Source organism: Canis aureus, chromosome 8 (genome assembly GCF_053574225.1).
Source record: "Canis aureus isolate CA01 chromosome 8, VMU_Caureus_v.1.0, whole genome shotgun sequence".
In the NCBI taxonomy this organism is placed as follows: domain Eukaryota; kingdom Metazoa; phylum Chordata; class Mammalia; order Carnivora; family Canidae; genus Canis; species Canis aureus.
Genome location: NC_135618.1, coordinates 10,446,042 through 10,460,394, shown reverse-complemented (window position 1 = coordinate 10,460,394; position 14,353 = coordinate 10,446,042). Strand labels below are relative to the sequence as shown.

Here is a 14,353-nt window from a genome sequence, read left to right as displayed (position 1 = left end):
ATTTTTTTAAGCTCTGACGTCTTATACTTTTTTCTACTGGCCGCCTTTCATTCCAACACTGATGAGATGGAAGTGGCAGTCACCACAGTGCTTCAGTTCAGAGAAATGTATGTCTGTCTCTAGAACGAGACAGTACTCCTCTGCCCCATTTTGGTTTCCACAAACATTTCCTGCGCTCCCATCTGCTATGTGTTGGTTTCCTTTGCTATCTAATTTGCAGGAGAGAAAATGACTGACGTATTTCTTACTTTCAAGGACAGAGCTTATGTCCTACAAGGGGGGGGGGGGGGTGGTTGACAAGTATACAAATGACTATACATAATGTGGTACCAAAGAGAAGTACAAGTAGGAATGAACCTACAAAATCAGCCGGTCAAATCCACCTCACTTTATAGAAGAGGGAATGAAGTCAAGATTAAGCCTTGCTTGAGCTCACACTGCGTATTTGAACACATCCAGGTCTGGAAGTCAGCTCTTTTAATATCAAGTCAAGGGCTCCTTTTAATTTAAACTGCACCGACGCTTCTAGGGAACCTAACTAACTTTAATTGTTCTTAGGCTTAGGCATGTTTAACTTTAATGAAAGAGTATGAAAGTATATCAAAAATCTTTCTGGACACTGTAAAATACATGGGATGAATTAAAATTTTGGCTAAGCAAAGTAAATATAATTTTATGACTTTCTAAACCCATTATTCATGTATCTGATACATTTTACAAAATGGTTGTAAAATTCAGAATTGTCAGTGGAACAAAGCAACAAATCTCCATAGATAGGTCATGGCAAAAGCACTATTTTTCTTAATACAGTTATCTGAAATTTAGTTTGAATGCATGCGGGTAGCGTTGCCAAACTAAAATTGTGTGGACCTTCACTTGATTGTAGTTTTCCTCTCAGCGAATCCTGATTGGGACAAACATAAAAGATCAAAAGGTTAAGATGTATTATTTTGCAGTTTTAAATTATGAGGCACAGAGGCAGCTATAGACACTTAAAAAAATTAAAGGTAATTGGGGATGTGTATATTCAGCTCTACGTATTACTTCAAAATGTTATCTTACATGAAGGTGACACATTAGCCCGATCATTTATTCATTCTTCATTCACTAATTTAAGGAAGACTGATCTTACTGCAGACATGAAACACAATTATTAATAAGGTTTGTGTTTGGAGTTCTTTTCCTACTATGCAAACAGCACCATTTCTCTTTCCATATTCTTTCAACTGATCTTATGACCAGTAGACTAGGAAGTGGCTGTGGGATTAGCTGTGGAACAAAGCAAGGAGTGGAAACATAACTTTTCTAGCAGGATACTGTCGCCAACGATAGTAAGTACTTCTCTTGGACACTTCACAGAAGGCGATGTGGATCACCTCTAGGAAGTATCCTAACAGTGTGAGAGACCCTGAATAACCATACACTACAATGTCTGCTCATTCCTGACCTCTACTGGGCTTAATAGATCCTGCAAATGATTTTTAAATAGGTAGGTGGGTGGTTCTAGAGGAAAGGACAGAAGCTGAAATGTCCCCATAATGCTAATTGGCACTTATCTTTAATTCGGATTGTCCAGACAAGGAGGTTTCTTTAAAGGCAAGGGATTTTAAACTCTACCATATGTAAGGCTTACTTGGCAGTGCTCGTTTTTTAGGTTGGCATGGAGCACATTTGCCCATTACAAAATTCTAGTAACATGTTGACATGAAGTGCTGTTCATTTGCTTTTGATTTCCCAGTCCTTCCAGTAGATCTACTTGCTTTCTGAAACTCACTACATTTTGGAGAAATGAGCAGGCTCATAGGCATTCCATAGTTACTTGTGCAGTGATTTCCTTTGCTTGCTTGGAACTTTGGTTTCCTGGCAACCATAGCAAACAATAGAAACGTGAATGAGGCCCGTCCATCCACGTGAAAGCTCACGGGCTTTTGTTTTTTTTGTTTTTTTTGTTTTTTTTCCTTCCATTCAATTTTTCCTATGATAACTGAGGTATATATTTACAAGAAATTTGCACAAGCAGTGCTGCAATCCTCTGTTTGCTTTGCCTTTTAATCAGATCATTTCTGATAGGTTGTCTAAACAAGGATGTTAGTGTCCTCTTTCTAAAATACGTACAGCTGAAAAACAGCTCACTGATTCTAAATCCTGCCCTCCACATCTGCAATTGGACTTGGATATCCTGGAAGATCTTTATGGGCTGTAACAGATTATGGCTGCCCTCTAGTGACTAGACGTTCCTGCTGTTTCAGTTTGGAGTAGGGTGTGTTTAAAACATGTGTCCTCATTCCTATTCAATCAGTCAGGCACTAGAAATCTTTATAGAAAGAATGCAATACATGCATTGTTAATCATGCCGAATATTGATGATATTCTATGAAAGGCAAATATACATGAAACACAGATGTATATTTCTCAATCTGACCATTTGTGCCAACACACGTTTCTTGAAAAAAGTCAACTGTTTTCAAACTAAGCTCTTAGCAGTTAAATAATTCTATATTATATTAATAGCTGTAGAGCAAAGGTTAGGCTTTTTTTTTAATGTGGGAAGACTAATTATCTCCCAGCACTGCTAACTGTTAAGTCTTCCTCCTATCTCCCTAACCTTTCTCCATCTTGCTCTCTCTGGCAAAGAGAAGATAATTTTGTTCATTTGACAAGCAATTTGTATTTCCAATCAGCTTCAGAGAAATTGCCTTTTTTTCTAATTGTTAAAATGTCCGGGGTTGTATTTAGATGATCACACATGCGTGGGTGCATCAAGCCACATTTAAAATTCAAACAGCAAGACTATAACTGCCCCAATCAATAGTAGCGAAGCATAGTAATCCAGACCACAACAGGTAAATGGGCTTTCTTATTTCATATCAGCTACAAGGTACAGTGTGGCAATGTTTGATTTGAAAATTTTAAATTAAAGAAAAACAAAACAAAAAGGAGGGGGAAAAAAAAAACAAAACAAAACACTGCACTTTGACCTGTTGCTGATAGAGCTGAATCAAAATAAATCTCATCACCAAGCGGACCAGAAAAAAATCACCTCTTTGAAAGTTGACAGAAGAGCAAATCATTTTTCATTCACCACCTCATTTTTTCCCCTATCCCCAAACCAGAAGACATTTTCTACAATGGATAGGTGTTTCTTTTTTTCTATAAAAAAGTAAGTGTGAAAACCTAAAAATCAGCTAACCATAAAGGGAAAAATTCTTCCTGGCCTCTATGAAATGATGAATCTGCCTTGTTTAAAATACACTGCAGCATTTGACCTTGGATCACATCCTGACATATATAAACATTCAGGATAGAAATGTACTAGGAAAAATTGATGGATCTCTATTGCTATAGTATCTAATGAAAAATATTGATATTAAAAAGAGATTGACTAGAAAATCTACTCTGACTTTCCACATGGTCAATCATCTAAATGGCCTATAGAAGAGTCTAAAACTAATAGAATACATTCAATCAAGGAGCCAATTCTGATTTGGGTATATGTTTCCAAACCCTTATGAGAAGACAATTTATTTCTTATTTGTCCTCATTCCCTTTGTAGGAAAACACACTTCTCTTTCTGTACAATGAATCCAAGAACAAAATCCTTTTGGGGAATCAAAACCAAATTTCCTGAGCTTGTGGTTATGTTATAATGGATAAAACCAATTGGCAGCAACACTAGTGTCTGTCTTTCTGCTCATCCCTAAAATTTCTGGAAGAAAATACTCAGTTCATTTTAGTTTAATAAATGTTTGTGAAGTTCTAATTCTGTATCAGGTATGTTAGTTTCGAGGGACAAAAATGCAGATATGATGAGGTTTCTGCTGTCAATGAACAAATACTTACAAGTTGATATATTCAATGAGTATATATGTAACATACAAATATAGCAAAGAATAGGTACAAATTCCCTCCAAACCAGAAAAGGCCTATCAGAAATGATGAACCCATTGGGTCAACATTTTGAAGGATAAATAAGAAGTCTGCTGACAGAGAAGTGGAAGAAAGGATACTCCACTTGGACAAAATGATCATTTTTTTAAACATTGAATTACGTCAATACTGGATGGTATTGTATATCTCATCATAAATTTTGTCTATAATATTTATATTCCAAATTCAGTAATAGTTTAATAAATATTGATTTTAATAATCACTCCATTAAAAGCCAACTGATCTTAAACTCCTATCTAATGCTACATACTATACCTGGTGCCGGTGAATAAAAAGACTAAACAAAATATGGTGCATGCCTTCAAGCTGCTTCCATATTTGTGAAACACGCAACCCCAATGAAGTTATAGTTAGAGAGCACATAAGAACAAAGAGAAGAGGAGAAAAGGCAACAATAAAGGGACTCTGGCAACATATTTTTGAAAGAGAAGAAACAAATGACAAAGTGATAATATTGAAGTGTAGGCAGTTACAACCTAAATTCTGAAGAAGAGGGAAAATAAGGCAATTCACTGTGTGAACTTCTGAGCACCTCGAAGCTCAGGTCACAGGGAAGGTGGAAGTGAAGCTTGTTGCTAATAGCTGGGTATTTGGTTAGACGTTAGGGAGGGGATGGAGGACCACATCAAAATCCCGTCACCATTTCATACAACTGGGATCCCAAGCACAGTCAAGGGCAGGGTTGAGGATAGGGTTAAGTAAATAATAAAATGAATTAAGTAAAATCTACGTGTTGAATGGTGCTAAATCTAAATGCTGAGGTACCTCACCCTTCTTTGCGTTCAGACTGTTGGAAAGCAAAGTCTCTCTCAAGTTCAAGATTCAGTGTATTTTCTCTTGAATAACTAAATAGCTCCAGAGAAAATACTTCATATATTGACACTTAGCTGCATGCTTAAAAAAAAAAAAAATCCACTCAACTACTCATTCTACAGTGAAACTCACAAGTCAGTAAACTTCATCCCCACTCATAGAGTGCAGCCAGTCAGCTTTTTAGTGCCTTTATCTTAAATATGAATAGAGAGCCAAACACAACTCAACATTTTTTTTTAGAAATCCTCTGATAAGAAAAAAAATTAATTAATGTGAACACTCTCAAAGGGAATTCACAGGAAAAATACAATGCCAGAAACAGTTGCCAATGGCCAGACCTGTAATGTATGAGAGATGACAGAAAATAGTGTGCCCATAAAGCAAGAATAGGACATGAAAGACGAACAATTAGGAAACATGAAGAGGCTCTTGAAAATCAAAATTTTCATTAGCAAAGTAGCAATGCAATTTAAAGGTCAAGAGTGTAGAAAACTTCCCAAAAAGTAGAACATAAAGATAAAAAATAGAAACTAAAAGTAGAAATATACAAACGTTAAGTTCAATCCAAGAGGATCAACTGCTCATTAATAGTAGCTTTAGAAGGAGAAACCGGGGTTATTTAAGTGAGCAAATTGCAAATAAAGTATACAAAAACACTTTCCAGAGCGAAGGATAAGACTTTTAAAACTAAAAAACATTACTAATTCTCTAGAACAGTACATTAAACACACACACACACACACAGTACAATTAAATGTTAAAATACCACAGAAATTAAGATGCTAAGAGTTTTCATACAGAAAAAAACATATATATAACGATTTCATATATATATATATATATAAAATTAATATATTTATATATATATATGAAATAATGAAAGGATCAAATTAATCCTGACTAGTTACTGACTGGCAATGGCACAATCTTCCAGGTAATTATTTGCTTTAAATTATTTCATTTCTATCAGTAATAATCTAAGTTGCAGAATAAATTTGGTATCAGTTGAGAAAACAAAAATTCTGAGGCCCGGAAAGTTGGATACAGTTTCTTCTAAATTTACACAGTGGTATAACCTGAACCAATATTATCACCTCTGGACCACATATTCTTCTGGAGACTACAGTGACAGCTGTTCATTATATTTCAAACCTCGTCTCTAATAACGAAAGCCTCTAAAATATATTTCCCTAAACTCCTTTGACCAATGTCATACTGTATGGATCTGAACTTGACACTAATGAAATCTTAATCCACAGAGATTTTGCCTATGTATACTACTACCTTCTAATTCTAGAACCTTGGCTTTAGGATTCCCATAGGATTATTTTAGGGAGAACTAGCCATTTGCCTGGTACCAACTGGTAAACTTTTATTGTAAGCTCTTATTTTTAGAAGTTGTAAGCAGTGTTTGTCACGTGGAATATGACTTAATAAATAAAATATTTAAAAGGAATGAGGAAATGTACAATTTTCCATGCTTTACTTGCAAAGCAAATTAGCAGAACTGAAGTATTTCTACATGAAGTTGAAGACAAATAATCTCTGTGTATTGAAATCATGTAGATTAATTCACATGTATCACAAAAGAAAGCTACCAAAGGGAAATAATGCATATTTATTCTAACAGCGGATTGTGTTACTGTAGTGAATTTTGCCAAGTTTTGATTCTGCTAGGATCCTCAAATTTGTACTCTAGATAGACTTAAGAAATCCTTATTACTGCCCTGTTCTTTTTTGGCCACAAATCCTGTCCTGGTGATTTTTCAGCGAGCCCTCCTGCTGGAAGCCTGGCAAAATTTCACGACTTCCTTGCTCAAGGGGCTTTTCTGCTGTGTGCCATTAAATATGGAAATGTTCATATTTTGTGAATTCTGCTAAAATTAGATGCCCCCGAGCTCAAAACACCTAAGAGAGTATGCAGGTTCTAACATGAAAGAGCCAAAGTTAGAGGTGCCTACAAGCTGCTGTTTGGAGGCAGTTGGAGCAGAGAAAGTACAGCCACCTGCCTCCATTCTTGCCCCTCCACTATCCATTTCTGCAAACAGCAACTTTGTATGATGTGAATCAAGCTTTGTCACTGTTCTAATAAAAACATGTCTTGGGCCTCTCAAATGTTCACTGAATAAAATTTAAATGCCTTAGGATGACCAACCTAACAAAAGCGTTAAAGTCAAATTCCCTTGGCCCTGTAATTTAAAAGTCTAAGACACGGGGGCACCTGGGTGGCTCAGTGATTGAGTATCCGCCTTTGGCTCAGACTGTGATCCCGGGGTCCTGGGAGATCTGGGGGATCAAGTCCCACATTGGGCTCAGACACCAACGATGTCTCTATGTGAATGGATAATCTTAAAAATCTTAAATTTTTAAATTTAAATCTTAAATTTAAAAATCTTAAAAAAAATAAAAGAAAGTCTAAGATATGGAAATCCAAAAAAGGAACACCCACGGTTTCTTCCTTCTTTCAATTTGTATCCCAGAGTCTCTGCCCCCGTATATATCCAACTAAGTGCCTGACAGAGTCAGGCTAGGCTCTACTCTACATATTCCTTTAACACTTTTGACATTACTTCTCTAAACTATCTGATGTTGCCAATCCAAACTTTCATATGGGGAAAAAACAAACAAACAAACAAAAAAACAAACCCACATGCGGTATCATCATAGCACTGGCCCATTCCCTAAACTTTTTAAAAATAAGCCATCTACTATCCCTAGAAATGTAGACACAAACAAAATTATGGTTCTATAATCTAGAGTTTGGTTACTAAAACCCAAAAGTTTTCAGAAACTTACGAAACTATGACAGAAACTTAAGGAAACTGGATTAAAAGTAGTTTTTGTTTTTTTTTTTTTATTCTTTCCAAGTGTCAGCCTCATTGGGTTTCTAGTTCATATCATATTCCAGAATCTATCACCTGTGGATTTAAACTTATTTGGTAAAAAGACCATCTCCTATCAACATTTTAGAGAACTAAAATGTAACCAAAACATAATGCTTTGTCTCAGAATATTTCATTTGGGGAGATTGTTGCTTTTTCTCAAAATTTTAGTTGAGATACCTGTCTTTCCTATCCATAACCCATATTTGCTTCAGTTGGAGAATAGCCCTTAGCCGATTTTGCATGGAAGTTGCTGTCATGTTTCTGAACTTTGTGTTCCTGCTACTCCAGAAAGAAACACTATCTCTGCCATTCCTTCTCACAGCATTTTTTTTTCCACTTGGCATCTATTTTTCTTTTCACGTAATTTTTCCATATTCAGTGAAAAAAAAAATACATACCAAATTTTGCAAAAGCATCCAAAATCTTACCCTTTTTCACCTCCCTGAATTGTATGAACTAATCAAGAAATTATTTTCTCTGTTGACCAACATCAGAACCAGGCCTAGAGTTTCATTATAGTTCTGCTTAGCATCCTTTTGACACTTCAAATTTTTACTTCTCTTAGAGAAGCATAATTTGTTACATACAATAATTATAACACCCTGAAATGTCACCTAAATATGCTTTGACTATTTTATGCTAACCTTACCTTTCTTTTTTTGTCTGTTTAGATATTCAAAATATGTTTTCTGTACTGCTACTACAGGGGATTTTCCAACAATAGGTTTGCATATCTTCTTGAGTAGTGTCCTTAGTTCTGGCTTCCTCTAGTGTGCTCATCCGAGTCTGTAATCTTCTGTCAGATGCCATTGGGTCTCAGTTACTTTCTGATATGGAAACAACTTCTAATATTTTCTTTAAAAAAATTTTACTTAGGTACTTCATCTTTGTAATATATCAAATTTGAAGGTAAAGAGAGGAAAGAAACAGACCCATGACATCCTCAGTTTCTTCTACAAAATTTGCTTGTTCTTCATAAGACACTCTCTTCCTCTCTGGAGAAGTAATTGAGAGGACAGTGATAGGTCAGATTATTCTAATGATGACATTTCATATGGACATAGAATGACAAGGGAAGGAAAATTTTTTTCTCAACGCAAAAAGGAAAATAATAATTAGAAATTCATAGGGAAAAAAGAAAATAGCAATAACAAAACTTTAGGAGAAAGTCAATATTTAAATATTAAGCAATCTTTAAAAATTAGGAATAGGGACAACGGGGTGGCTCAGCAATTGAACATCTGCCTTCAGCTCAAGGCGTGATCTCAGGACCCTGGGATCAAGTCCCACATTGGGCTCCCTGTGCGAGCCTGCCTCTCCCTCTGCCTGTGTCTCTGCCTCTCACTGTGTGTCTCTCATGAATAAATAAATAAAAATCTTTAATAAAAAATAATAAAATTAAGAATATAATTGGATGTTATTTGAAAATAAAATACTGGCAACAAATATATTAGGAGTAAACTGAAAGGCATTATGAATATAATAAAGACATGAAACATGTATTCTAATGATAAAGAAAAGGAAAGGCCATTTGAAATATTAAAATAAAATTCAAAAAAAAATCAGCATAAGAGGTCAGACTTCTGGATAGCTGAGGACAACAGCAGGAACAAACTAAGTATCTCCAAAAATATCTTCGCAATTCAGAGGGGGGAAAAAAGAGAAATACAGATTTTATGAAAAACTGTCATCAGAATTTGAAGACAGAGAACACAAAACCCACAAAATGAGTAAAACAATATAATCACTAAATCCTAACATGTGATCTCTCATATTTCTGCCTCATCTCCAGTTAATCTCAGTGCTTTGTGGTAACCAAAGGCAGACTGAAAAAAAACAAAAAACAAAACAAAAAAAAACTAAACTAAAACCAAACCAAATCTAAGCTACAAAACAAAACTACAGGGAAGAAAGATGAGCTGATGAGGATGACGGGCAAAGAGGCATTAGTGTGAGTTAAAACAACCACCCAAATCTGAAAATGTCGGAAAAGTTTTTGGGCAAATCAGAGCACAAACTATAAGGAAGACATTTCAAGAGCATTAGTGTTATGCAAGACTAAAGAGAATCATAAAATCAGAAGATTACAACCTTGCCATCAAAACAAACAAGAAAACCTTTTAAAGTATATGGATTGTACTATACTGAAATAAGAGTAAACTTACACTAGGAATATTGCATATTGCTTTAAAATTTCCTAATATGCACACTAATACCATAAAAACAAACAAAAGAAGAGTAAAATACTTACTAAGCTATTGAAGAAATTAGAAAAAATACATACAACACAGAAAATGTACCCCTCCCTTCTCACCTAAGAACAACAAAATAGAAGTGTGTAAACTAGCATTCCAAATAGAATTGTATGTACTCAAACAAGTATTTGAATCAGAAATTTAAAAAGTGGAATTGGCAAAACCTGGAGAGAAATGAATAAAAGGATGGATTGAACTCTAAAAAGAAATGGAAGAAATAAGAAAAAAATGTTATAAATTAGTAACAGATTTCAAGAGCTAAAACAAGAATTAACGCAAATGAAAATTGAATAACATACATTGAAGAAAGGCAGGAAGCAAAAATGACATAAAGGTAGATGCAAATATAAGAAAGATAAAAAGAATCTAAGAACAAGTAGTGGAAATGGAAGACAGGTAAAGAAGGAATTGTATTTTTGTGACTGGAATCCCCAAAGAAGTTTTATAAATCAGTGGAATAGAACTAATATCCTTATATACAAATGCAATAACAGAAATATAATTATAAAATATAATGACAGAGTTCAGATTATATTTATTATGTTTATATATTTATATTAATATTCTCAAATATGAACTAACTCACTAGTTAAGAAAAAAAAAATATTGGCTCACAAAATAAGACCCAACTATATGCTGCGCATAAGAGATATACCTAAAACAAAGTGATTCAAAAAAGGATGGAAAGCTATACCAGGCAAATACAAATCAAAGCAAAGAAGTGATAGTGACCCTGATCAGATATCGTAGAACTGAGCTAAAAACCATTTAATGTGACAACAGATGATACCGTACTATTCAAATTTGTACTAGAAGCATTAATCAATGCCATTAGACAAGAGACGTCAACTAGTAGGATAAAATGTATATGAAAAAGTCAGTCAATCTCTGTTTGCATCTGTTAGTATACCTGGAAATCCCCAGATAATCAATAATAAAATGAACTAAAATAATAATAATTCAGAAAAATATAGGGTCTAAAATTAACACACAAAAATCAGTAGTCTTCATATATTCAAACAGTAATCAGCTCAAGAGCGAAAGCCTCATTTACAATAAAAGCAAAAAAGATTAAACACTGAAGAATAAAATTGACGTAAAATCCATACAAGAAAAAAATGTATCAATACTCCTGAAACTCAAAAATGTAGGTGTGAAATAACGGAATATATATTCTGTATTTTTAAGAAAACATTTCTACATTACAAAGATATTAGTTCTTACTAAGTTAATACAGAAATTCATTCTGGCCACAGTAAAAATACCTTCTAGTATTTTATGAAGTTAAATAATTTGATACTAAAGTACATATGGAAAATCAACCATGCTAGGTTAGCCTAGTAAAACACTGAAAAAGAAAGCCATAAATAGGCAATAACCGTATCAGATATTAAAATTTGCCTCTATAATTAAAACAATGTGGTACAAATTGGCCATTAGAAGAAAAAGTCCAGAAATAGACCTAAGTAGATAATAAAAGGAACCAAATTTCTTTGGAGAAAAGTAAATTCCAGGGATAGAGCGAATATAAGAGAAAATAAAAGATATGCTTGGAACATCTCCCTAGGCTAAAAAATAACAAATGCTGGAAAAAGGATATAGTCAAGTCAGAAAGACCTAATATCCCAAGTAGAAGAAATTAGTAATGGCCAAAGGTGGAAAAAACTTGAGCAGCCAATTAAATAGTGGTAGTGTTGCATTATAATCCATAAAATAAAATAAATATCTTTGGGCTCATAGTAATATAAATAGTTAAATAAATAATTAAACAGAGAAGAAAAGACAGAAATCTCCCATACAAAAAGATTTCAATTAATAAACGTAGAGAATGCAATAAAACTGTAAAACCACCATTAAGCAAAACCTCATTAATAACTGTTATAGGAAGATTCACTGATGGGTGCTATAACTGGTAGTTGAAAATTAGGGTAGAAATGGAATATTTGGCCATAAAAGATCTCCTAAAAATATTTATTAATTACAAATGAAAAAATACTAATAATACAGTGCTAAAACCCACCGAATACTACCTTCAACAAGTAATTAATGTTAAAATCACTCAAAACGCATGGACAGCATATCCCCAGGGTGAGGGTAAATGAGAAGATCACCCATGAATCTCATTTTTGCCAAAACTGCAAAATCCCAGCCTATCACAAGACAAATCCAAATGGAGAGATATTCTATAAAATACTAACCAGTACTTTTTATAAATTTCAAAATCATGAAAGACAAGGAAAGACTGAACTGTCAGAGATTCGGAGAGACCAAGGAGATATGAGAAATAAATTCAACGTGGGATCTTGGGAGAGGAAAAGGACAGTAGGATAAAACCAGTAAAATCAAATAAAGTCCACAGTTGTGCGAATAGGATTGTAGCAAATTAATTTCGTTTTGATAACAGTACTATGGTTATGCAAGTTGTTAGCATTAGAAAAGCTGGTGGGACAGTATATGTGAACTCTCAATCCATGCCTTTCAACATTTCTAAGTCTGACATTATTTCAAACTAAAAATATTGAAAGCAGTGCAAGAAAAATCACGTTCCAAATATGAAGCAAATTAAATCAGCATGGTTTTGAGCAATTAGTGAAATGTAGAAAATCCATTTGAAAATTCCCATTTGAGTAGCACGGGGATTATGGCATTAGAAATTTAGAGAGGCTAATGCATTCATATCAAAATACTTCTGCAGTAAACCATAATTACATAGTTGTGTTAATGTAAATGATAGTCATGCATTTTTAGCATTTAGAATCAATCTATAGATGATTCATGGAAGGTTTGCTTATAATTATAAAAGATAATATAAATATTTTCATTCTTGACACTATAAAAGTAGAAATATAACTACCAGAAATTGGGAGGGTGTGAAAGGAAGTGTGGGCTACTCACAATATGATTCTAAAAAGTAAAAAGTTATAAACAAAAAACCTCGGTATGGTTGAGTCAGTTACAATAAGTAAAGACGACAATAGAATGGTATTTCTATATTAGGAGTAGGGGAGGTAGGATGGCGTGAGTAAATTCTCATTTATCTTGGTAAAATATTAAGAGAAAATACCTAATGTCAATAATCAAAGGACACATTTAGATACTATTACCTCAATCACATTATGAATAGTAATGATAATAAGTAAATCTCTTTTGGGAACAAGACTAGAAATAGACAGCCATGGGGTGAATCTCAATTTCTGTGTGTGTGTGTGTGTGTGTGTATGTGTGTGTGAAAGAGAGAGAGAGAGAGAGAGAGATTACGCATTTAATGATGTGACATATTATGTTAATTTTTTAAATATTAAAAGGATATAATAATCACAACTTCTAATATTATGAATGTTCTTCAACTGCGTAATATTATTATCCTCTTTTGCAACACACACAATTCTATTTGTTTTTCAAAGCTGTGCTCAAAGGTCATTTTATTTCCATCTCAATATTTATGAGTGATGCTGATGTGACCATAAAACTTTTTTCTTAGGATCCCAGATAGATTTAGTATTTTGCTCCTCTGTACTCTGATAACACTGTTTATAATTCCATTAAGCAACTAATCACAATTATTATAATTTCTTAAGTAACTATCTACTTCTTTTGTCAGAATGAGAGTGCCCAAAGATCGATCGAGTGTTATATATCCTACTCATATTTGTACTTCTAGCACTTAGAGTGATTGAAACATATTTTTTTTCAGTATGTAAATATTTATAGAAACTAACAGTAACATCCTGGTTCCTTTAGGCTTTGAAGGAAGAATAGCCATATAGAACGGAAGGGAGTCAGATTCTGGGAGATTCGTCTTGGTGCCATTGTTTCTGTGTCTACATCCTTCAATCACTTATTCTTCCAGATTAGAATAGAAAATAATTTTGGAAAAAAAAAAGCCATAAGCTGATGCCTACTTTCCCTATTAGCCTTGTCCATGGTGGCTATTACATTGTTCAAAATAGGCACTATTAGGGGTTGAATTGATTCCCTAAATGATATTGAAATCCTAACCCCCAGTATCTATGGATGTGACCCTCTTTGTGTATGGAGTCTTTGCCTCTGATCAAGTTAAGATAAGGTCACTAGGTAGATTCTAATTCAGTATAACTGGTATCTTTATAGACAGGGGAAATTTGGACAGAGAGGTAGGCATGGACACAGGGAGAAGGCCATGTGGAGATTGGAATTATGCTGCCAGAAGCCTAGCTGAAGCTAGCAGAAGGACCTGGAAAAGATTCTTAGTGAGTGTCTTTGCAAAGAGCCTGGTCTTGTGGACACTTTGATCTCAGAATTCTAGCCTTGAGATTTTTCACACAATAAAGTCCTGTTGTTCAAGCTGCTCCACTTGTGGCACTTTGTTACAGCAACCTCAGGATCCTAAAACAAGCATTAATGAAAAACTTTCAAACAGATGGTCACAAAACTAGGCACCCTATTTCCTTGTTCCCTTATCTTCCCTTGGAA

At 34.2% G+C, this 14,353-nt stretch overlaps 1 long non-coding RNA gene across 1 annotated transcript; it reads right to left on the bottom strand.

Annotated features, from left to right (window-relative positions):
* Positions 1-774: 774 nt before the first annotated feature.
* On the bottom strand, positions 775-6,012 carry LOC144318322 (uncharacterized). The gene is made up of 3 exons (XR_013384177.1): positions 5,856-6,012; positions 1,634-1,860; positions 775-904 (listed from the first exon to the last, which is right to left on the bottom strand). It is a non-coding gene; the product is annotated as an uncharacterized LOC144318322 (long non-coding RNA).
* Positions 6,013-14,353: the final 8,341 nt, after the last annotated feature.